This window comes from Carcharhinus amblyrhynchos, chromosome 4 (assembly GCF_965287045.1).
Source record: "Carcharhinus amblyrhynchos chromosome 4, sCarAmb.v2.hapA, whole genome shotgun sequence".
In the NCBI taxonomy this organism is placed as follows: Eukaryota; Metazoa; Chordata; class Chondrichthyes; order Carcharhiniformes; family Carcharhinidae; genus Carcharhinus; species Carcharhinus amblyrhynchos.
In genome coordinates, this window is record NC_137327.1 from 37,696,525 (window position 1) to 37,722,049 (window position 25,525).

Here is a 25,525-nt window from a genome sequence, read left to right on the forward strand (position 1 = left end):
CAAACAGTGCAATATGGTTTTCTAATTGCAGATGGGCTGAATGGCCTCCTTCTGTGTCGTAACTTAAACATGTTCAACCTGTTTCATATAAAAGGAGCATCAACACACACAATGGTCACTCATTCACCAAATGGAAACTGTAATTAAAATGCTCGTGTGTCAAACACGTTTAGAGGTTTAAAAGGAAGGGAACCATATTTTGGTTGCCTTAACACTTCAACTTGTCCATTCTGATTTCATTTTAGGATGAGTGATATTTAGAAAGTGGTAGAAGAATATACCATCCATCACGTAATAAACAAGGATCCATGTTACCATTGAATTCACAATTATTACAATTTGCTATTACTCAATTAGAGGGTTAAAGATAAATGGATATAACAGAAATAACAAAACAATAAATGGAATAGACAAACAGAATAGCTGTAACAGCATATCTGCGCAATGAAGATCTAGAGGTAATGCAAGAATCTGAATGGAACTAACATATTAATCTAGAAATGACTTTGAGCCTTATATACATTTAAAGTGCAAATAGACATATACCATATAGGATGAACAGTTCCTATGATTTAAAAGACCAGTTGGGCTGTTATTTCTGCATTGCTGTGGTACAGAAAGCAAGGCCCATCAAAACAGAATCTGTAGTAAAAGTGTGGTATTAATTTGGCAATTTGGGGTCAAAATTAATTTTGTTGAACAATCTGCATCCACACCCAGGAGCTCTTGCTGACTAGCAAAAAGTAGCTTGCCAATTTTTCAAGACAGTGAGGTAATTTCCACTTTGGAGTTAACTTAGAATCTGGAAACAAATTGCAATCAAAATTGGAACTGGTTTTTGGGAGTGAAGGTTATATTTCAAATTTCTCAAACTCATTTGCATACTTACCGACTGTAATGACCTCAACGTGGCCCATGAGGTTGACCTCTTGGAGTAGGAGCTCCCTGATTGAGGTCATGATTGATTGTTTGTCCAATAAGGGAGTCTCGCTTGTAGAAATATACTGAGGAGTGTCAGGTCGACACCTCTGCCAAAGGGGCGGCACGATGCACAGTGGTTAGCACTGCTACCTCGCAGCACCAGGGACCTGGATTCACTTCTGGCCTCAGGTGACTGTGGGTTTGCATGTTCTCCCCGTATCTGCATGAGTTTCCTTTGGGTGCTCTGGTTTCCTCCCACAGTCCAAAGATGTACGGGTTAACTTCATTGGCCATGCTAAATTGCCCCTTAGTGTAGCGTAGAGTATTAGCAGGGTAAATGTGTGGATTATGAGGATAGGGGTTGAGCGGGATTGTTGTTGGTGCGGGTTTGATGGGTCAAATGGCCTCCTTTTGCACTGTAGGGATTCTGACTCTTGTACCTGAAGAACTCTTAGGAATGGAGATAAGTTTGCACATGAAGGGATTCTGGTGAATACTGATAATTGTTTTCATGAACAAGTACAATTAACCTACATAATAGAATGTCATTGTTTATTTTTCTTTCTTCTTGCATTGAGAAACATCCTTGATGTATTTGAAAAGTGGTCACCTTGTGTAGTTTTATTACCGTGGCTAAAAATGAATTTGTCTGAAAAATATTTTAATGAGCGCCCAGCCCAGCGCCTGTGGCTAATTCAATTTTAAATACCTAAAAATAATTTCTAAAGAATACTGAACCATTTACTATTTGATTTAAACTAGTCAGTTTCTTTGTAACTTATTTATTTTAATAAATACTTTTAAAAACATGCTTATTAATGCTGTTGCATTTTGAAGAAAACTTAATTTGAAGATCATCTCATAGAGTCACACATGGACATAACTGGTGGGAACCTGCCATGGTGATTAATCCAATCTGGGGGAACCTCACCGGTTTTGTGAGCTGAACCAGCTTCCAGCATGATTTGCATTGGTAATTGTAATAGGCAAGGGCATTAAATTTGGTGTGATGGAAAATGTCTGTATTCCACTGATGGGAAATTAGTGAATTTTATTCTGCTGGCTTTGATGGCAGATTGAAGGTGGGTGGCGTTTCCCACTGATATGATTTATGGGAGGCAACGGCCGAGTGGTATTATTGCTAGACTACTCATGCAGAAACTCAACTAATATCCTGGGGACCTGGGACTGAATCCTGCCACAGCAGATGGTGGAATTTGAATTCAATAAAAAATATCTGGAATTAAGCACCTACTGGTGAAACCATTGTCAATTGTCGGAAAAACTCAGCTGGTTCACTAATGTCCTTTAGGGAAGGAATTCTGCTCTCCTTACCTGGTCTGGCCTACATGTGACTCCACGGCCCCAGCAATGTGGTTGACTCTCAACTGCCCTCCAAGGGCAACTAGGGGTAGGCAGTAAATTCTGGCCAATGAGTGACACCCATATCCCACAGCTGAATTTAAAAAAAATTAAAATGTGGGGAACCACATTTGCATGTCAGAAACATTCATTAAAAGACTAACTCACCAGAATGATGTTCCCCCACCGTTGAATAATTTGGACTATTTCCCAGTTGTATATAGCTGGCATGTAGCTGGCAAGCTTCATTTCATCAACTTCGAGGCATGTTGATGTTGCTTTCACCTACCTCTCGGAGGATTGCTGTGATGTTTCAGGTGCTTATATTACAAGCTATGCTAAGGCTGAGCATGGTGGAGGGGCAATATCGGCAGGGAGGAGGAAGACGGACAAATGCCCATCCCTAATTGCTCTTGAGTGGATTTGCTTGCTAGGCCATTTCAGAGGACATTTATGAGTCAGTCACATTGCTGTAGATCTGGAGTTACAAGTAGGTCAGACCAGGTAAGGATGCCAGATTTTTTTCTGGTTAGTGAACCAGATGGATTTTACAACATAGTGATTGACTAATCAACACCATTGGTCATTCACAGTGATTGTTCGCACGTTGTCGATGTATACTGCATGGAGCCTCAGGGGCCTGTTGGGGGAGGCTGATCTCACATTCCATGCAGAATCGATCTCTATCCTTGCCATCTGTTTCTCATGGGAGAAGAGTATCTTCAGTTCCAGAGTGCCCCCTCTGGACTTCTCTCTCTCTCTCTCTCCCACTGACTGTGGATAAGCTAGTCCTGGATAAAGACAAATAGATTGACTATGAGTTCTATGGATGAAACAGCAGTTCAGAAGCATGCATGGCTGTAATGTGTGCTAAGCCATCTGCAATAAAGAATTAACGTATTGCACATGATATGGGGGATCTTAAAGTGGATGGCAGACATGCAGGGCTGTGATCCCATCTGCTGGTAATGTGAGGCATCACTGTGGACTCTATCCCTTAGACTGTTCATTAGTCCTTATGAGCATGTGAGTTTGGAGTGAGGAAAAGTTTTGTTATTGTGGCAGAGCGCATGACATTCATTCACTTCCCACGTTACAAGGCTGTCCTTTTTTGTTGCCCATGGGTGCTGACCTCCTTGACAACCCCCTCTCAGGCCAGTGTGTCAGGTGGGTGGACCTTCTGCTTCCATTCCTCAGAAAGAAAACCTCCTGCCTTTCCTAACAGTCTGGAGTAGAACCCCTGGGGAGACTTCCCTGAAACGTGGAGCTGAAAGGCTTGTTATTTTAAGCATTGTGCCAGTGTGGAAATTACACACACATTGGGCCTGCAGTGAATGAATGCCTGTGTAGGTGTCATTTAAGCATGGTGCCAGGACCCTCAGTCCCATGAGGCAGAAGCAGGGTGGATGAATCCTTGCCCGCTTTGCCACAAGATTTGGTGAGCTGTTCACTGGTTTATAATTACTGAATGGAAGGGAAAGATAGGATGCAAGAATCTCTCCACCACCCAACGGGAACAAAACCTACTTTCCTGTCCACACAGCCATTCACCTGCAGAACACTGAGCCTGGAAATCTGCAGAAACTTCTCTTGTACTTGTGCCCAATATTCTTTGACCTTTAACGCTGGTTTCATCATTTGTTGGGCGAATTGTGGAAACTTGATTTTGAGGTTTGCAAGGATCCCAGTGCAACATTATTAGAAGTGAAGCACTGACATGTCATTCTGTGACTTTGAAAGATTAGTCAATGTGTTGAGTTTTGCTGAAGTACAGGATAATGTGAAACTAACAGTATAACTCAGTTGCTGGCTCAAATTAATATAGAATCCCGCCAGTGCAGAAGGAGGGCATTCAGCCCATCGAGGCTGCACCAACCACAATCCCAACCAGGTCCTATTCCCATAACCCTACATATTTACCCTGCTAAACTCCCTGACACTAGGGCCAACTTAGCATGGCCAATCAACCTAACATGCACATCTTTGAATTGTGGATGAAACTGGAGCATCCAGAGGAAATCCATGTAGACACAGGGAAAATGTGTAGACTCCACACAGACAGCGACCCAAGGCTGGAATTGAACCTGGGTCCCTGGCGCTGTGAGGCAGCAGTGCTAACCACTGTGCCACCGTGCTGCCCATTGCATTGTACAAAGCAACGACTACTTAAAAGATTTATCACTTAGTAAAATGGAATTATATCCAATCAGAGAGACAATTTCAGTGCATACTCTCGCAGTAAAATGTACAACACTTAGGCAGCATCAGAGGTGTCAAACCAATATTTCATCAAAATCTTCCTGCTGCAACACCCAGGCCCAGTTTAAGAATCATTGAGGTTCTGTGCACTTGGACCTTTCTGCATCTCCCGCAATGGCAAGTGACAGTATTGATTTTGTAATGAAGCTGCCAATACTGTCTCAGCTACTTCTGATGGTATGCAGTTTTATTTTCTGCATTAATGTGAGGTTTTCCAGACGCCTCACGTTTACTCTGCAGCCCTGTGTGTTAATCCGCCCCGATAAACCAACTCGACCATTCTGCTCTCTACCTCCCAAACAGGATATCCAATTGAATCAGATAGAAAACAAGCTGTTACTGTTACAAACATATTGAGTACGTAATTCAAGATTCCAACACGTCTTCACTTCAAATTCATGTCTAAGCAGCTTCCTGGACCTTCAAATTGATCTAAGCCAGGTCTTATCGTGAGACACGGAAAAGACATCATTCTCCAGAAATGTTTATTTGTTGACCTGCAAATAAAAATATATTTGATCAGTACAAATTATTTCAAAGCAAGCACTGTTAAATATGTATTATAAAATGAATGACCCAAAACCTCAGTGACAAAATTAATCTTATAATGAATGTCATTCCATCCGTCAAGTTTTATAACACCATGCATTTGTTCAGGTCACAAATGTCTGAACTATACACCCGTTGATGTTGTGCCGAGTGTACAGCACCATAATCTGACACAGCTCTGAATATCATGCTAGATTTTACAACTTCCATTCATAAAAGTCAAAGCTGCATAAATTATTAAAAAATAATAGGTCTGCAGGGTTGACTTAAATGCAGTAATATAATCAAGGGTTGAGGTGGAGCACTTGAGTTTTGCCAGTTGTTTATGGGGTCATCGTAAACCCCGGTTATGTTATATTTTCTCCTATCCATCTATTATCCCGATTACATGGGTTCTAGCTAATCAAAGGAATGCTGCATTCAATTACATCTTCATGAAAGCTGAAATGTTCTCAGCACTTAGTGTTCCATCTTCCAAAACAATTCATAAACTCAACTTCTTTGGTTATTCTTTCCTATTTGTTCCAGTCACAGACCGCAGTACTTGGGCAGAATGCAATGAATAAGTAATTACTTGGAACTTAGACAAATTTAAAATTTATAATGTGTTGAATGAGTAATGGTGAAATTTTCTATTAAATGCACTGTAAAGGTTTCCTTTTGTGAAACTATTCTTGTCCTGATTTATTAATGACTACATTATTTGTCAGCAAATCTCTCCATACCTTGGGCCTCAGACAAAAGCACATTAAGGTAAATCCTTGACCTGAATTATTAGTAACAAATTTAATTTCAGGCCAGCTGTAGAATTATTATTAAATTCATAATTTTAAAATCTCCAGGATCAAATTGGGCTCCTGTCCCGCCCTTGGGGGACAATTCCACTGTGAATATTGTAGTTTGATTCTCAGCTAATTTTCTTCATTATCTTCACAACTTGTAAATTATTCAGTGGAACAATGCCTCCAAAATCAGGGAATACAACACTTTTGCAATGAAATTAAAACTCAGAGATACTGAGGATCTCAAGTGTTAAATGTTTCAATACACTGCATCTTCGCAATGAAAGTTTTGCACTCATTCATTTCCTTTCTTCAAATTTCTTCTGCAGTTTTCTTTATCCCTCTTCCAAGAGTGGTAAACCATTCTCAAAAGGATTTCAACCATGACTTAGTTGGTAGTACAGTAACTTCATTGCAGTCTTAATGGTAGCATACCTGTGACGAATAAATAAAGTACTCTCACCTCTGTGCCAGATGGTCATAAGTTCAAGTCTCACTCCAGAGACTTGAGCACAAATTCGAGGGTGCTGCTTCAGTGCAGTCTCAGAAACCACTGAACCATTTAATGGGCCATCATCCCAAGGGATTATTAGACTGAGGTCCTGTCTTTCCTCTCACTAGTGTTTCAAAGAAAAGCAAGGGAGCACTGGCCAATATTTACCCTTCAACTAACACTGCTTTGATCACTGCTATTTGTGGGACATTTCTGATCATTGCTGTTTGTGGGACCTTGCTGTTCACGAATTGGTTACTAATTTCCTACATTACGACAGAGGTAATACTGCAAAAACATTTCACTCACTGTGAAGAGCTTTGCACTATCCTGAAGTAATGAAAAGTGCTTGTTAAATGCAATTTATTTTTTCCTTCCTTTTTGTATGGTTTTACTAACTATTCGCTGTCTAATACTTAGTGAGCCTGCATAGTTTCTGCAGCCCATACTTAACATGTACTCGCTTACTTGATGTCTACGCTTCAACAGGGATTCACCCTGAAGTGATCAGGTTGCCAGAACTCAGACTGAGATCAGCTAACTGAACAGAATATTTCTTGGTCCATATGTTCTGAGTGGCATCTACCAACTGTTTGATGGAAAAGCGGGAGCCGGAAAACTGAACTTCAAGTAAGAGCCCAACTTTACAAAATATGTTATTAGTTCAGGATTTAATCTGAATTAGCATTTTCTGTTGCATTTTAATCTATTTTCATTGTCTCTCTATCACTTGTGAAGCATACACTGTCAAATTCCAAGTGAAATACAGTTACACGTAATAAACTAAAACGAGTCTTTGGAGATTACAGTTTAACTAGAGTCTGCAGTACAACAATGCTGCTAATAAAGTGGTTGATCTACCAGTCATTGTTTCTACATTTATAAAACGTCAGATTATCTTGATTTTACATTTTACACTCTTCACTTGTGCTACCTGCTAAAGTCCAACATCGCAACTGGCTTGCTGCCAACTGTGTTTGGAAACCACCATGTAAAAGGTAACTGATCAAAATCTGCAGTAGAAAACCAATTCAATTTGTTCAGTTTGGCTGGATTGCATTCAGAATGAACAACATACAGCAAATATTGGTAAAATACATGTCTTTTAATGTGTCAGATGTTGTTGTATTCCAATATACATTATGCAGTTTTCTATATCAATATATCAGCTATCAGTATATCTGGCATCTGTGCGGAGCTCAGTGCATAATACGATCTGCGAATCTATTTTCTGATGTGGGAACTCCTCCAAAGACTCATTGCTAAATTCATGACATAAGGTGGCACTATGAGAACAACGTTAGGAAGATCCCTCATTCTACATCTGGTCTGCAATCATTTAAGCGGAGTTTTACTGGGATGGCAGAAGTTCTGCTGCCAGGGATGAAAGTGGGAGATGATTTCACTTCAACTGATAGGGGTATCCAGGGAGGTATACTGGTGGTGACAGCCAATGAAGTGGCTATTGCTGGGGCTGCCCACCAATTCAGCACAGCGGGATGGTGCCCCACCCCACCATTGCAGGAATCTATCAGCCCAGTCAGAGGGCTGGCAGCTCAGCGGTCCCACTGCTAGCAGTAGCCATTGCTAAGGTTGTAACTGCTGTGGTAGGGTGACAGGATGTACTCAAAGAGGGCTAACAGGCATTGGGAATGCAGGGCCAGGCAGGCAGGTAGAGCAATCATGGTGGGAATGTTGTCTTTACGTTCCAATGATGCTGTTTCTGTGCAGGCAGCTGTTGCTACCAAGGGTCTTCTCCAAAGGTGCCCCTAATGGAGTGTCCATCCTTCTCACAACCCACTGGAGGTCCATCACTGGTGGTGTCTGTGCAACGGCAGCTCAGTTGACATAAGCAAAATGCCCACAGAGTCAACACCGCTCTCAGTTGGCCATTAAGTGGCTTAACTGGTCTCCTGACCAATGATGATCTGCCAGCCTTCCTCCAAACACCTTCTCATGTCATTTTGCCATTCTTCCCACTTCCCATTCCATTATCAATGGCTGGTAAATTTCCTGTTTTCATTTTTTTGTACTGGAATAACAATGGAGCCGATACTGTTAGCCTCAGTAGCCCATGAATAGAAAAAATGAAAGTCCCTGCTCTTAGCCAAGTATGAAAATTCCTGCTATTGACCAAAGTTGGAAAGAGATCAAAATGTTGGAGCACAAAGTGGAGATGATGAGGCCAGGATGCAATGAGGAATACATTAGGAATTTGGTACAGTGTAATATTTCTGGCATATTTTTTCAAAGCTGTAATTTAGATGAATAGTCAGACTGACTTTGAACTTTAAAACTGCAAGATAATTTCCACGGATAAGAAAAGTTTAGACAGATATGGGCCAAATGCAGGCAAATGGTGTTAGCTTAGATGGGTTTTTTTGTCAGCATGGACCAGTTTGGGCCAAAGAATCTGTCTCCATGCTGTACATTCTATGATTCTATAATTAAGATACCTAGCTTAACAGAAACTTCCTGGCAGTGGCAACTATCTCTTGATCAACTGAATATCGTTGCCTGAATAGGTGTAAATTATTGTATCAGGAATCTGACTCAGTAGTTGTAACTTTGATTGTGAGTTATCAGTTCGCTATAAAAGTAGACAGGTATGACAACCACACTGAATGGAATGGAGTGAATGTGAGGTCTGATATGACAAGAAATTAGTGCTAAGTTGGGTATTTTGTTCAGTGCAAATTTGGTACAGTGGGGAGTAGGAGGTGTTCCTTTTTAAACCCTCTTTTAGTCTCTAGTAGCTAATGAATGTTCTTCTTTTCTCTTCAAGCAAGAAGACTTGCTATTATTTTACCAATATAAGTCAATGGCCAAATGATAAGTCAAATAATATTGTTAAACAAACATGGTAGAGATAGTGGTGTGCTGAAATAAGGGCCCTGTGCTGGAATGAGTGATACTGTGTCACTTAAGAATTTTTAGGGCAGATATGAATGTTCATAAAAGGTAGATATGGCCCATGGAACAGTCAAGTTGTAAAGTTATTTAGTCCCCTTCTCTTTAAATTTTGAAATAAAAAGCCTGCCTGTGGTATTTTAAAAGGGAAGCTGCGGAGCACAGAGGTATGAAAAAAGCAAGAACATTTATTGGGAAAGGTCATCAGTACACCAAGTGATCAAACTCTTAAACAGGCCTTGTCTGAACTAGGCACAAACATAAATGCACAACACTGCTTTGTGCCCAGTTTTTGCACATTAGTGGAAATTTGGATCTCAGCTGGTACCTTATGTACTTCTGTGCTCAAGATTAATTGTGGGGCTTCCTCAGCTGCTAGTTCCACAGAGATCATCATTTATAAAACTTTCTTTAGGTCCAAGTTGCTTTCAGTTAAAAGTCTTTTTCGGATAGATTTACTTCTTAACCCACACACTAGTCTGTCTCTCATGGTGTCATTCAAAACATTTCCAAATTCACAGAATTCAGCTAATATCTTTAAAATTGTATGATTGATTGATCTTCTTGCAGGTTATATTTATGGAATCTGAATCTCACAGCAATGACCAAGGGTTTAGAAGAGAAGTATCCTTGCAATATCTCCAATTACACCATAAATTTGAGCCTGTTTTTTCTGGTTCCTTCAGACTTTGCAGAAGGTTGAAAGGCTGTTCCTCTATCATACTCAGAAAGGCTGCGACTAAAATTTCTAACAAAATTTTGTTTGTCGGACAAAGTACTCAGATCTTTCAGTGTATGAGTTCCATCGTTCAAAATTTTCATGATACTGTCCTACCGTGCCAAAAACTTCCACCATTTTTAATTTTGGAAGGCTTGTGTAAGCATAGATGGGCCATGAAGTTTTTGGCATACCTTTCTTTTTATCTTTCGAACAAGGTGACACTGAGTTCACTGCCTCCCTCTCCTAAATCTCAATTAATTGTTGCAATACTTGCTACACACAGCAAAGGAAATTATTCTGGGCACTATTTCAGAATATTCCAAGCAGGGCACATGGCAGCACTTTCTGTGAAGTTGTTTTCTTTCAAAATCTTTTTTTAAGTTCCAATTTATTTGATGGTTGTTGCGGTTATTCAGCACCCCTCCGTTATCAGCTTTGGTGTAATGATGCCTTTAATTTAATTCTTCTAACAGGCTACAGCATTGTTAGACGATTTTTGTTACTTCACTGGATTTCTGCAGTTCACTTCAGTGTTTGCAGCGCGGATTCAATCACCAGTTTTCTCTGTGGTATTTTAAAAGAGAAGCTTCAAACCACCAAGTTATGAAACAAATAAAAGCTTTTAGTTGTTGCCCTTATAGCCCCTTAGATTAGAGTGACTGTAAACTTGGCTCAACTGCTGATGGATGTCATCAATGCATCATGTGATCAAACTCTTAAAGTGATCTTGTCCCGAATCGGGACAAGCATGAATACACAACATTACCTGCATCTTTGAGTTGAAAATAAATATGCTAGTTATTTCAGTAATTGTCATAACCCTAAGGGCCAGCATTATAGCACTATTATTGCTAGACTGTTTCAAAAACCTATAATTATCACAGTTGGGTGAGACTCATAGTTTGATTTACAACTCTAAGAAGATTGGTAGCCTTTGATGTTGGGTTTGTTTTCATTAGGATTAATTACTTGAAGTGATTAATAGTATTGAATGGTCTTTTATCAACAGAGCCTTTTTATATAGTGAAATCTGTAACAGATTAGAACTGTTTTTATTTCATCCCAGCATGGCTCCTGAGGTCAGCCTATGATAGATACTGGGTGAATCAGCATAGAGGGGTAGTAGAAAAGTGTGGTGGAATGGGTTGGCATGCAGGTTATACAGAACTATGGGGGATGACTGGGAGCACCTTGGGTGGCACTTTTGTTGGTTTGGGACTATAGAGTGCTATGGGGTGTGGAGAGTGGTATATTTCAGCATGGACTGTATGACGGCATTGGTTGGCTTGGAGAATATGAAGGGATATTGATGGTGGGTGGAGGCATATGTTGGGGCCACGCTGGCACTGTCAGGTTGCCAAGGGCAGTGCCAGGGCACTGCCTGAGTGTGCTCCTCTCCTTTGGGAGTTGTATGTACCTTGGAGCTCCGGCGGTTTCCCTTCAACAGCTCCCAGTTTTTCAATAGCTGTTGTAAACCTCGTTGATGGGGGAATTCCCTTCCTGGGAGGAACATATATCAGGGAAATCCCATAAATACATTTAAGTTTATCACCAATGAGGGATAGGGAAAATTGGAAAATGAGATCTTGCTGGTAAGAATCTTGTTTTCAGATCCTGGCAAAAATTTTGTACCTACCTTGCCTGTTAATGCAGGTGCAAAATTGCCCCTAGAGAATGGAATTTAATGCCTCACAGTGATGGGTTTGATGATCAGGGGTCATGGTGGACCCTGCCACCTTCCAGTTTTATTAACTCTGTGGTACAAAGTCCTTCCTGCCCCAAAGCTAACTGGGCCTGTAACTGGGCAATAATGTCCATTTAAGGACCTCATTAACCCAATGCTGGGAGAACAATAAGCAAACATCTATAGGGTTGCATTGCAGGCTCTCAGAGGGCACCTCGGTCAAAAGCATTTAGTACCTGGTTTTGCTCCTGACTCCTTCCCCTCCCTACGACCTCCACCATGCCATCACACACCTTTCCTGGGATACAGTGATAATAATAGGCCTCAGGTAGCTCTAGTCCCAGCAGCAGTCTGTTGGCACTCCTATTAAAGAGAGCTGCTAGATTGTCCAGCAGCTCTCACTGCACGCACATCCACCACCTGATATTGTTAATCTCAGGGGAAGGTCTGCCACTACCTAGCTAAGTACCTTCTCCAAAAGAGGTCAGGTATGGTTTTCACTGGCTGTTTAGCAAGTGGGCGAGACCCCTCCCTTGCCTAATAAATACTGCCCAGACATTCAGGCAGTTAGTCAGTAAGGAAATAAGAAGGCTGAAATTCAAGACACATTTTCAAGCAGAAAGCTGTGATAGCAAGCTCCATCGCACTCATGCATGGAAATACTTAGGAATTATTTCGGAAAATGACACATTGATGGGATGCACAGAATGTTCCTGCTTTGTATCACAACTCAAAATATCAGTTGTTTTTTTCTACTGATGGATGTAGACATCACTGGCTAGGCCAGCATTTATTTCCACCCCTAGTTGATCTTGAGAAGGTGGCGGTGAACTATCTTCTTGAACCCCTATAATCCATGTTGTATTATTTGAAACAAGTGAATCCAATTACAGTTACTTTGCACATTCACTGTATCGGGAAATCAAGTGGCTTAGTGATTCAGGTCTAACCTCTTTCCTGCCAAGAATTTCATAAGCATACCTATTTGGAGAGATGGAGAAAGCAATTACATGAAAGGCACAAACATCCAGTTGAGCTCAAAAGAGTATATAATCATTTCAAACTGGATTTTGCTATCGTATCAGTAGATGTTGCAAAGTACAAGCCCACCCCAAAATATAAAACATTGCGTCTACAGACAGGTGACTTGCACTGCCAAATACACAAGAATATCTACAGCAAGACCCTCAATTCATTACAGTGACTTTAAGCAAATTGACATTCAAGGGTTTATGCATTACTTCAACAATTATCATAATACACAAACAGATGTAAACACATTGTCGAACTGAACAGATGTTTGTCCCCAAGGAATACAAGGAGATGTAAACAGTTCTGGTTTTGAAACATATCCAAAACTAAGGGTGTAGGGATAAACATGCATTGATTAACACATTAATGGAACAACAGAAATGAAACATGGTCAAGCGATTGCTCTACTGTATTAATAAATCCTTTGCAGAGCCTCTTTCAATCATTCAGGTCACCATTTTTGCAAGCAGGCATCATGTAATGCGCAACATACTGTAGCCAGAGAAGACATGAAGTGCCTGAGTGACATTATATCCCAGAAGTTCATTGCTTGCGACACAATTGAGCCAAATGTATGAAAAGCTAAAGCAATAGTCGATGTGCAGGATCAGTAATGTGCACTGGCTTGTCATTTATCTTCACTCCAATTGATCAAACCTATCATTATTCATACTGTGCGTTTCTGTGTTAACAAATATCTTTGCATTTTGAACTTTCCCCCACCAACCTCACAAATCCCAAAAATCAACGCCAGTAATATTTGTGCTGGATAGAATCCTGTGATGCCCCGATGGCAAATTATTTGACAGGCATGTGATATTGATTGTCCACTTTGGGTTGCACATTGGAAAGCTTTGAATAGTGGCCAATTGGGATTGAAATACAGTTCAATGCCAATACTTTTCTGATGAGGTTGCATAGACAAATCAGCTGTGGGGCTGAAATAAATTGCCAATGAATGCAGGCTGCAGTAAAGCACCGGTAGCTCAAACATCAGTCAAGACTGCACAACAAAGTTGTATCAAGTAAAAATATCTGCATGCACGAAAATGGTCTCAAGGTGAAAATATGGGGAGGAGATTCTCCCAAAGAAATTTTAATTGTCGAATTTGCGTAAAAACGAGTAAATCACACCAGTTTTTTCAGTGGTAGTTTCAAAATGAATCTCCCTCACTCTGTGTACTGAAGAGTGCACCAGCATGCATCATGCTGATAATCTGTGGGAAGGGCCTATTCCCGCTGGAGAGGGTGGCAGCATAGTGCTGAGTGGCCCACTACGCATGTGCCGATCTGCCAGTCCCAATATCAACACATGTGCAGTGGCCCCCTCACTGCCAGCCTCCTGATTGCTGACCAGCCCCTTGACCCCCACATCGCTTGCCCTCCCACCCCTCCACGGCCCGATCGCTGGCCTCCAGAACATGCATGGGCCAGCCTCGGCACATCCTGACCTCCCCAGCTGGCTGCACCCCTCCCACCCAACCCGGTGGCTAGCCCCAATCACTGGTCTCCCTCCCTCTGTCACTTAGCCCAAATACAGAGTGGCATCGGAAACCCCCACCGCCATGACTGCTCCCCCAGAGGCCCCCCATCAGACTTCGTCCTCTTGGCACTGCCCGATGCCCAATAGGCTGTGCCAAAATGCCTCCCTGGGCATTGGCACTTTGCCCTTTGGGTCGTGCTGGGCTGGCAATGTTCAGTGTGCAAAAGCAGAAAACTAAGGAAATTTGGCATGTCAGCTATGACTCTCACCAACTTTTACAGATGCACCATAGAAAGCATTCTTCCTGGTTGTATTACAGCTTGGTATGGCTCCTGCCCTGCCCAAGACCGCAAGAAACTGCAAAAGGTCATGAATGTAACTCAATCCATCATGCAAACCAGCCTCCCATCCATTGACTCTGTCTACATTTCCTGCTGCCTCAGCAAAGCAGGCAGCATAACTAAGGACCCCACGCACGCTGGACATTCTCTCTTCTATCTTCTTCCTTCGGGAAAAAGATACAAAAGTCTGAGGTCACATACCAGCCGACTCAAGAACAGCTTCTTACCTGCTGCCATCAAACTTTTGAATGGACTTATCTTGCATTAAGTTGATCTTTCTCTACACCCTAGCTATGACTGTAACACTACATTCTACACTGTCTTGTTTCCTTCTCCATGAACGTTATGTTTTGTCTGTATAGCGTGCAAGAAACAATACTTTTCACTGTATGTTAATACATGTGACAATAACAATAAATCAAATCAAATCAAAATCAGTGTAGCGGGATGGGAAAATCACCCCCATGTTTTGGTGACTTTGAGAGATTGGGTCAATCTTACACCAGTATCTAACATTAGCCTGGAAGGGCAGGTTTAGACAGAACGCTTTTAAATGTAGCATTATTTTGGTGTTTATAGTAGATATAAACAGAAAAAAAATGAAAATACGAATATAAATCAATAAACAGAGTTATTCCATGGCAGTGAATATCATTTTAACGGCTTATTAAAGTGAAAAACATACACAACAGTCCAGTTAAAATCAATTTCACTTAATGGTCCAAACAGTAAAACATTCCAGAATGAACTAAGATGCAAAGTGAAGGTTCAATATGCCTATTTTAAAGAATGTTATAATCACAAGAAACTGCTTTCCCACTCATTTACTCTTTCGGGATTTAATAGATGTGGGTCTTCATGTTGATTGCAGATGTTTATCTTCAGACTCATTACAGGTTGGGGAGCGTGAAGTTCCTGTTGTACTTCCGAATGTGTGCCAAGAGAAGGTGGAGATTCACAGTCACTGCTCTGCCAGCATTTTCAATTGTTAAGTGCAGATCAGACCTGCATGGTCTGTTTTCAATTGGCCACATCATGTTACTATTTACAAGTGTGTGTCTGTCACTAGCTGAAATATTAATCTATCTTTGTATTTTTAATGGGCTGTAATTTCCAGGATGTCATATTGGGAGTATAATCATTTTTGGGGTGTAGCCATATCAAGGCTGTACCTCAGTGGTGCACTGGGAAATCCTGTTCATAGCTTCCCAGATGGCACAGTGGTTAGCATTGCTACCTCACAGTGCCAGGGGCTCAAGTTTGATTCCCGGCTTGGGTCATTGTCTGTGCGATGTCTGCACATTCTCCCCATGTCTGCATGGATTTCCTCCGGGCGCTCCAGTTTCCTTCCACAGTCTGAAAGACGTGCATTGAATATGCTAAATTCTCTCTCAGTGTACCCAAACAGGCACTGGAGTGTAGCAATGAGGGGATTTTCGCAGTACTTTCATGACAGTATTAATGAAATTAGTGACACTAATAAATAAACTTTAGGTAAGGGTTTGCACGGGATTGCCTGGAAGAGCAAACACCCCATGGGTGAAGAATTAAAATCTCCTTTTATTTTAGGGTGTCGATTGTACAGCCACAAATCAACTTCCTACAGGCTTCCCCCAACATCCATGAATCCCCATGGAATTCTCCCAATCCACAAACCCCCAACAGTCCTCCATCATCCTGACACCCCAGGGGTCTCTCCCCATGCCTTCCCCACTACCAGCCTGACTCTTACCCTCACCCATCCTGACCCCTTCCCCTGAATGCCCAGCCTGACCTGATCCAAGAGTTCCCTGAGGTCTAATATGCCCCCCAGTGTCCAATCCCCATCCCTCCCTCTGAGGACTGACTCTCCCCACAAGGCACAATTCCCCACATCCCACCCCTCCTTAATGATATCCCACCTCTCAAATCCCACCCACTTAACTTAGACACTTGTCTTCTCCCTGGCCTAGCAAGGACCTTTAAACTTCACTAGCCTTTTAATCTTAACTTCTTTATGGCAGCTGGTGCTGTAAAAAGGGTGGGGGGTGGGGCAGGGGGCATGGCCTCTTTCTCGTTGACAGAGCTGTACTTGATGTTGGGCCCCCAGGACGATCTACACTAGTCGGATCTCATCCAGCCTGAGTCGGAACATCAGATGAGCCAGGATTTCAGGTAAGAAACTGGGATTGGAGTGGCAATCCAATGCTGATGGCCACTCGGAGGAAGTTCAGGCCCAACTTTCCCAACACAGATGCGGGGGAGATGAGGAAAGCGGGGGCAGAACGGTCGAGTCACATGTTTATGCTGATTCTCAAACCGGGGAAGACAGTCTCAGCTTCTACCCATGAAACCCTGTTAAGAATTATATTATTTTCAGATTCTGAAATGTTTGTTGACCTTGTTCATTTTAGTAATTAGAAGTAACCAGAGGAAAATCCATAGTTACTCAGGTCCTTGGTCCAATATCCACCATTCTGTAGTTTTAAAAATATTCATTAAGGGATGTGGGCTTTGCTGACTAGATCAGCATTTATTGCCCAATTCTAATTGCCCTTGAAAAGATGATAGTGAGCTGTTTTCTTGAACCACTGCACTCATGTGGTGTAGGTACACTCACAGTGCTGTTAGGGAGGGAATTCCAGGATGTTTAACCAACGATAGTGAAGCAACGGCAATATATTTCCACGTCAGGATGATGAGTGACTTGGAGGACACCTTCCAGGTTGGTTGTCTTCCCAGGCACCTGCTGCTATTGTTCTTCCAGATAGTAGTGATGGTGGGTTTGGAAGGTATCTAAGGAACCTTTGTGATATTTGCCCAATATATGGCAGGTTCTGAAGAAAGGAACTGCACTGAATAACCTGAGAAACTTCCATCCTCACATAGTTTATTTATTGCCTTCTTTTACATTTTGTGGACTTTTTTTGAAGTTAGTGCAGATCTTTTGTTCTTAGTAGCTAAACTGGTTACCAAACCTGTTACTTAACCCAGCCTTTCATTTTACTTCATCTACCTTTTTTCACTGTCATGAAAGGGTGTTTGATGCAAACCTTCAGCAAGATGTTTGATGGGCTCATTCTTCTCACGATTCAATGAAATAAAATTTGCCTGGCAAAATCGGGAAACATTATCTTCATTTTAACTCCTTGATCCTTTCTGTGCTTTGTAGCTTGCAGCATAAATCATGCATTTCTAAGAATGCTGAAGTATGCACTTTGTAAAACTGTCATTATCATTATTACAGGGAAAGCGCAAAAAGAAAAAGCATAAAAGATCTTTAAAACAATCACACTGTTCGCATGGGTGGGAGATTATACATGTGTCTCCAAGGTGAACAAAAATTGTCTAAAGATTTAGGGCACCTGCCAAATATGCTTATTTTTCTGCCAACTTTTGAGGGATCAAAATGCCAGGAGTCACTTTTAGAAGTGTCACCATATAGAGAAACAACTGAAGTTGCAAAGTAGTACAGTGGGAAAATCTCAGACATAAAGCCAACATGATAGCATATTACACAAAGAGAAAAATAAAATGCCCCTCCTTAATCATAGATTTGCCTGGATGTGACATGTGTGGAATTCTTGAATACACTACGCAGAATGGGCTGATTTTCAAAACAGAAAACAAAGGTGCCAGCTGTGGTTCAGGCAGTCTGTCTGTCTGTCTCTCTCTCTTGATCAGAATGTCATGGCTTCATGCTTCACCCTAGAGATTTGCATGTGCAATCCAGGCTGCCTTTTCAGTGCAGTACTGACAGAGGGCTGCTTGGTTGGAGGTGATGTTATCTTGTTGAGATGTTAAACCTTCTTTAAAAGACTTCACTGTACCTTTCGCAGGTCAGCAAAACTCTCCCACTGCCCGATTCAATATTAATCTCTTAACCAGCATAGATGAAATAGATTATCTTGTCATTTATCTCATTGCTTGCTTGCAAATTGCTGTGAGTCTGACATTACAGCAGTAAATGCACTTTCAAAAAAATACTTCATTAGTTGTAAAAGCGCTTTGGGGAGATCCTGAAATTGTAAAATGTTCTGTATAAATGCAAGGTCATCTTTTTAATATAATTTTTTTCAGTATAGTCACTGAGCCACTTTTTTTTGTTTGGTTATGGGATGCAGGCATTGTTGGCTGTACCCATATTTGTTGCACACCTTACATTGCCAGCAATAGCAATGTTCCCTTTAAAAGCTTACTGGGATGGATAGAATTAGCAAAGTGATGGAAGGTGTCATCAACAAATGGCACTAACTCACCAATAATCTGCTTACTGATGGCCAGATTGGGAGTTCTGCCAGGAGAACTCAGCCCCAGGCTTCATTTCAGCCCTGATCCAAACATAGACTAAAGAGTTGAGTCCCTGATGTGAGGTAAATGTGACTGCGCTTGACATCAAGGACATTGAATGTGGCATTTTGAAGCCCATTAAAATTGAAGTCAATAGAAATCAAGGAGTAAATTCTCAAGTGGTGACGTTGTAGATGCTGGAGGCCAATAATCAGAGTCCCAGGGATAACTGCAGGAGCTCCTCCAGGAAATGCCATAGGACCAGTCATCTTCAACCCCCTCATCAATGGCTTTTGTCACATCATAAACTCAAAGTAGAGATGCTCAATGATGGTTGCTCCACATTTAGTACTGTTCACAACTCCTCATACGACAAAGCAGTCCATGCAGTAAGCAGCAAGACCTGGACAACATTCAAGCTCGGGCTAATAGATGGAAAATCATGTTCACACCATACAAGTGCCAGGCAAAGACATCTTCATCAAAGGAACATCTAATGCCATTTCTTTGGTATTTAATCTTACTACCATCACTGAATTCCCCACCATCAACATGCTGAATGTTACCATTGACCAGAATCTTAACATAACCAGCTATATAAATCCTGTGACTAGAGAGGCAGGTCAAAGGCTGACTATTCTGTAATGTGTAGCTCATCTCCTCATTCTCCAAAGGCTGTCCATCAATCTAATAGACACGTGTTAGGAATGGGGTGGAATAATCTCCATTTAGCTGGTTGCATACAGCTCCAACAACACACACAAAACTTGACACCATTCAAGACAAAGCAACATGCTTAACTGGGACCATGTCCAACTCTTCAAACATCTACCTCCAACACTGTTGACACACAGTGGCAGCAGGACATACTATATACAAAACGCACTGCAACAACTCGACAAGGCTTCTTCAATAGCATCTTCCAAATACATGAACTCTATCAACTGGAAGGGAACACCACCACCTACTTAAATAAAGGGATTATAATGAAATGAGGATAGAGTTAGCTAAGGTGGATTTGACGTTGGATTAGCAGGAAAAACAGTAAACAGGTAGTGGTGGACTTTTAAGGAGGTAATTCATGACTTTCAGCAAAAATATATCACAATAAGGAGGAGATATTGTAAAAAAGGGATAAAACCAACCAAGAATGTTAAGGAGAGTATTAAGTTGAAAGGAAAAGCAGATGAGGATGCCAAAGTCAGTAATAGCCTCAGTGATACGGATACATTGAAAATCCAACATAGAAGAACTGAAAAAATAATGAAGAGAGAAAATAAACAAGAGGGCAAATTAGTAAGGAATATAAAAACTGACAGTAAGAGCTTCTTTAAATATATAAAAAGGAAGAAAGAGGTCAAAGTGAACATAGGCTCCTTAGAAAAGGAATCCGTAGGGTAGTTATAAGAACATAACATAAGAAATAGGAGCAGGAGTAGGCCAACTAGCCCTTCGAGCCTGCCCCGCCATTCAATAAGATCATGGCTGACCTGTCGTGGCTCAGTTCCACATTCCCGCCCTCTCCCCATAACCCTTAATCCCCTCTCTTATCAAAAACCCATCAACCCGCGTCTTAAAAATATTTAGCGAGGTAGCCTCCACCACTTCAACGGGCAAAGAATTCCAGAGATTCACCACCCTTTGAGTGAAGAAGTTCTTCCTCAACTCTGTTCTAAACGGCGCCCCCTTTATCTTGAGGCTGTGCCCCCTAGTCCTACTATCCTTTCTGAGCAGGAAGAGTCTCTCCACCTCTATCCTATCCATCCCATTCATCATCTTATACATCTCAATGAGATCTCCCCTCATTCTTCTAAATTCTAACGAGTACAAGCCTAATTTATTCAGCCTCTCCTCATAGCTCAACCCCCTCAACTCCGGCATCAGCCTAGTAAACCTCCTCTGCACTCCCTCCAAGGCCAAAATATCCTTGCGTAAGTACGGCGCCCAAAACTGCACACAGTACTCCAGCTGCGGCCTCACCAATGCCCTATACAGCTGCAGCAAGACCTCCCTACTTTTATATTCAATCCCCCTCGCTATGAAGGCCAGCATCCCTTTCGCCTTCCTGACCACCTGCTGCACCTGCAAGCTGGGTTTTTGCGACTCATGCACAAGGACCCCGAGGTCCCTCTGCACCGTCGCCTGCTGCAGTTTTTCGCCACTTAAGTAATAGTCCTTCCTACCATTATTCCTACCAAAGTGGACCACCTCGCACTTGCCAACATTAAATTCCATTTGCCATTTCCTGGCCCATTCGCCCAGCCTATCTAGATCCTTCTGCAGACTCTTCACACCCTCAGCACAATTTGCCGTTCCACCAATTTTGGTGTCATCAGCAAATTTCGACACCCTACACTCGGTTCTCTCCTCCAGATCATCTATATAAATGGTAAATAGCTGAGGCCCCAGCACCGACCCCTGGGGCACTCCACTAGTCACCATCCGCCAATCCGAATAGCACCCATTGACCCCCACTCTCTGCCTCCTATTTGACAACCAATCCTCTATCCACGCTAACACCCTACCCCCAACTCCATGTCCCCTGACCTTCTGCAATAACCTCTTGTGAGGTACCTTGTCAAACGCCTTCTGAAAATCCAGAAAGACCACATCCACCGGCTCTCCTCTATCCACCATCCTAGACACATCCTCATAGAACTCCAGTAAATTTGTCAGACACGACTGCCCTTTAACGAAACTGTGCTGCGTCTGCTCTATCAAGCACTTTCTCGAGATGCCTCGCTATTTCTTCCTTGATGACGGATTCTAACATTTTACCTACAACAGACGTTAAACTAACCGGCCTATAATTCCCTGCCTTTTGCCTGGCACCCTTCTTAAACAACGGCGTAACATTAGCCATTTTCTAATCTTCCGGCACTTCCCCGGAATCCAGCGACGTCTGGAAAATAACCACCAAGGCATCCACTATCACCTCCGCCATTTCTTTCAGAACCCTCGGATGCATTCCATCCGGTCCTGGTGACTTGTCCACAATCAGCCCCTCCAGTCTGTCGAGCACCGCCTCTCTAGTAACAGTAATGTCATTAAGACCCTCCAGTCCTACCACCTTTCCATCTCTAACACCCGGCAAATTATTCACGTCCTCCTCCGTGAAGACAGAAACAAAAAAGTTATTCAAGACCTCAACCATATCCCCATCCCCTACCACAAAGTCCCCCTTCTCATCCTCTAAGGGACCAACGTTCACCCTAGCCAGCCTCTTCCTTTTTATATATTTATAAAAACTCTTGCTATCCTTTTTTATATTAAGCGCTAGCCCAGCTTCATAGTTTCTCCTACCCTCTCTCAATCCTCTTCTCGCCCACTACTCTTAGCTACTCTAAACGCCTCCGCTTTTAATTTAACACTTTCCTTCACCTCCTTCGTTATCCACGGCTTATTACCTCTCCTCCTACGGTCCTTTTTGACCATCGGAATAAATTTCTGCTGAACACCAAGAAAGATCTCCTGAAAGATCCTCCACTGCTCCTCAGCAGACCTACCTTCCAACGCGCTCCCCCAGTCCACATTCGCCAATTCTTCTCTCATCCTACCGTACTCCCCTCTGTTCAAACAAAGGACGCGCGTCCAGGAACCCACTTTCTCCTCCTCCATCTGCACCAGAAACTCCACCATACAATGATCACTCTCCCCAAGAGGATCCTTCACCGCAAGGTCCCTAATTCTACCCGCCTCATTACATAACACCAGATCCAAGATAGCTCGCTCCCTCGTTGGCTCCAACACACACTGTTCCAGGAAACTATCCCGGCAGCATTCCAAGAACTCCTCCTCGAGTCCACCGCGTCCAACATGGGTCGACCAATCTATATGTAGATTGAAATCCCCCATAACTACGGCCGTTCCATTCTTGCACGCCGCACTTATTTGCGCGTTAACAGCCCGCCCCACCTCCAGATCATTATTCGGAGGCCTATAGACGACACCCACCAGCGTCTTCCTCCCTTTGCTGTTCCTAATCTCTACCCACAACGATTCCACTTTCTGCTCCTTGGCTCCAATATCATCCCTTGCTACCACCCTGATGCTATCCTTAATCAGCAGAACTATGCCGCCCCCTTTTTCCTCCCGCCTATCCTTCCTAAACACTTGATAGCCCTGTACATTCAGCTCCCAGTCCCTGTCACCCTGCAGCCACGTCTCTGTAATGGCCACCAGATCATATCCATTTGTGCCGATCTGCGCCACCAGCTCATCCACTTTATTCCGAATGCTTCGTGCATTCAGATAAAGCGCCTTCATCCCAGCCTTCACCTGGACCCTATTTGCCGGAACGCCACCAACCATACTCACGCCCCCTACTCCCTCTATTATTGGGACATCCTCGGCCTCTTCCCTTACCTGTACCCTCTCCTTAACTTTAGACCTCGTAATGTCACCTACCATCGCATCCTCCCCCCCGTTAATTAGTTTAAAGCCCTGTCTACAGTCCTCTTTACCCTATTCGCCAGCACTCTGGTCCCAGCATGGTTCAGACCCAACCCATCCCGCCCGAACAGGTCCCACCTACCCCAATACTGGTGCCAATGCCCCATAAATTCAAACCCATTCCTCCCACACCAATCTCTGAGCCACCCATTCACTTCCTTAATGCTATCAACCCTACGCCCGTCTGCATTCGGTTCAGGCAGTAGTCCAGAGATAACCACCTTGTCGGTTCTACTTTTTAATTCCATTCCCAGCTTCTCATACTCCCTCCCCAGGTCCTCAGTTCGCATTTTGCCTACGTCGTCGGCACCCACATGTACCACAACGACCGGATTCTCACCCTCCCACTCCAGGTTCCTCTGCAGCCCAGATGCGACATCCCGGACCCGAGCACCAGGCAGACAACACACCCTTCTGTGCACTTTGTCATTGTGACAAAGGACAGTGTCAATACCCTTCACCCCACTATCCCCAATCACTACTACATTCCTTTTCACCTTCTCTTTGCCTATGTCCTGCTGCATCACTGTACCGTGTGCAGTTTGCTCACCGACCTCACCTCCCTCGTCCTCGTCCACACTGGAAGCAAGAACCTCAAACCTGTTATGCAGATTGAGAGGCTGAGGCCTCCGCTCCCCACCCCCCTTCCTCCTCTCCCCACCCCCCTTCCTCCTCTCAGCAGCCCCCTCTTGTTCCTGACCCTTAGAGTTAGCCAGTCTAGGAGGGATGGATGTCACTTGCACCCCATTGACAGTGGCACCGTCTCTCCCCCTGATGAGCCTCAGTGTCTGTAGCTCAGAGGCCAGCTCATCTACCTTGAGCTGGAGCTCCTCCAGCAACCTGCACTTACTGCAGACATGGTCACTGGGAAGGACCCTGGGGTCCACCAGTTCCCACATCATACAGAAACAACACATCACATGCCCCTCCATTATTCGCTGTAGTAGTGTTGAAAATTTCCACACAAACTTACCTGGCCCTTTTTCTCTCAAGCCCTTTTGATATTAAGCCCTAATAGCTCACTCTGCTTCCCTCTCACTCTGCCGCCCGCTCCGACGCTGCCCGCTGTCTATACCAGGCCTCTTTTTAAACCTGGCGCTGATTTAAAGCTTGCTGGGCCACAACTCCCTTCTAACCACTCCCTTAGAATTCTTAAAGCGGTAAATACAAAAAGCCCGCAAAAATGCTTTTAAATGATTTAAACAGTTCTACAAGGAACAAAGTGCTTTAAACTTATTTAAACAGGTTTTTAACAGGTAAATTCTTATCTCTCTCTCTGCTCCTTCACTCCTCTGCTCCAGCAAACATCATTGGAATATAAAAGAATGAGAGGTGATCACATTGAAACATAAAAGATTCTTAAAGGGCTTGACAGGGTAAATGCTGAGAGGATGATTCCCCTCATGAGAGAGTCTAGGACCAGAAGGCATAGTCTCAGAATAATAGGGCACCAATTTAAGACTGAGGTGAGGAGGAATTTCTTCTCTCAAAGGGTTGTGAATCTTTGGAACTCCTTGTCATAGAGAGCTGTGAAGGCTAAGTCATACATGAGGCTTGTAAAATCGTGCCTGAGGCCAACAAAGAATTCCGTTCTGCGAGCTGCACCTGCCCCAATTCTGGGGCAGGCATGGCGGTAAAATTCCAACACTTGTGTAAATTTAGGGCTGGGATAGATAGATTTTTGATCTGGGTCATGGGGAAAGGGCATGCAAGTGGACATGAGGAATGTCGGGTCGGATCAGCCATGATCCTATTGAATGATAGAGCAGTCTCTAGGGGCCGAATGGTCTACTCCTGTTCCCATTTGTTAAGGCCTTATATTCTGCTCCACTTGCCATCTTGACTTGGCAATATATTGCTGTCCCTTCATCATCGCTGGATCAAAATCCTGGCACTCCCTCCCTAACAGTCCTGTGGGTATACTCACATCACACAGAATACAGCAGCTCAAATAAGGTTGCACTATCACCTTCTCAAGAGCAATTAGGAATTGGCAATAAGTGATAGCCTAGACAATGTCACCCACATCTCATGGATGAATAAAGAAAGCTTAACATGAACTTCAGATATTCAGTGGAGTTTAAATCCACGGAGGTTTAAACACGTGCCAGAGTTTGGCCTTGTTCTTTGCACCAGTTATTCAAAAAAAAACTAAATTTGACTTGTTGAATATCCATAATTACCAAAACAGGCATAAATTTGAAAAAGCATTTTCAGCCAGTATCCTTACCCCTGTGAATCTTTAAAAATGGAATCAATCAAGATTT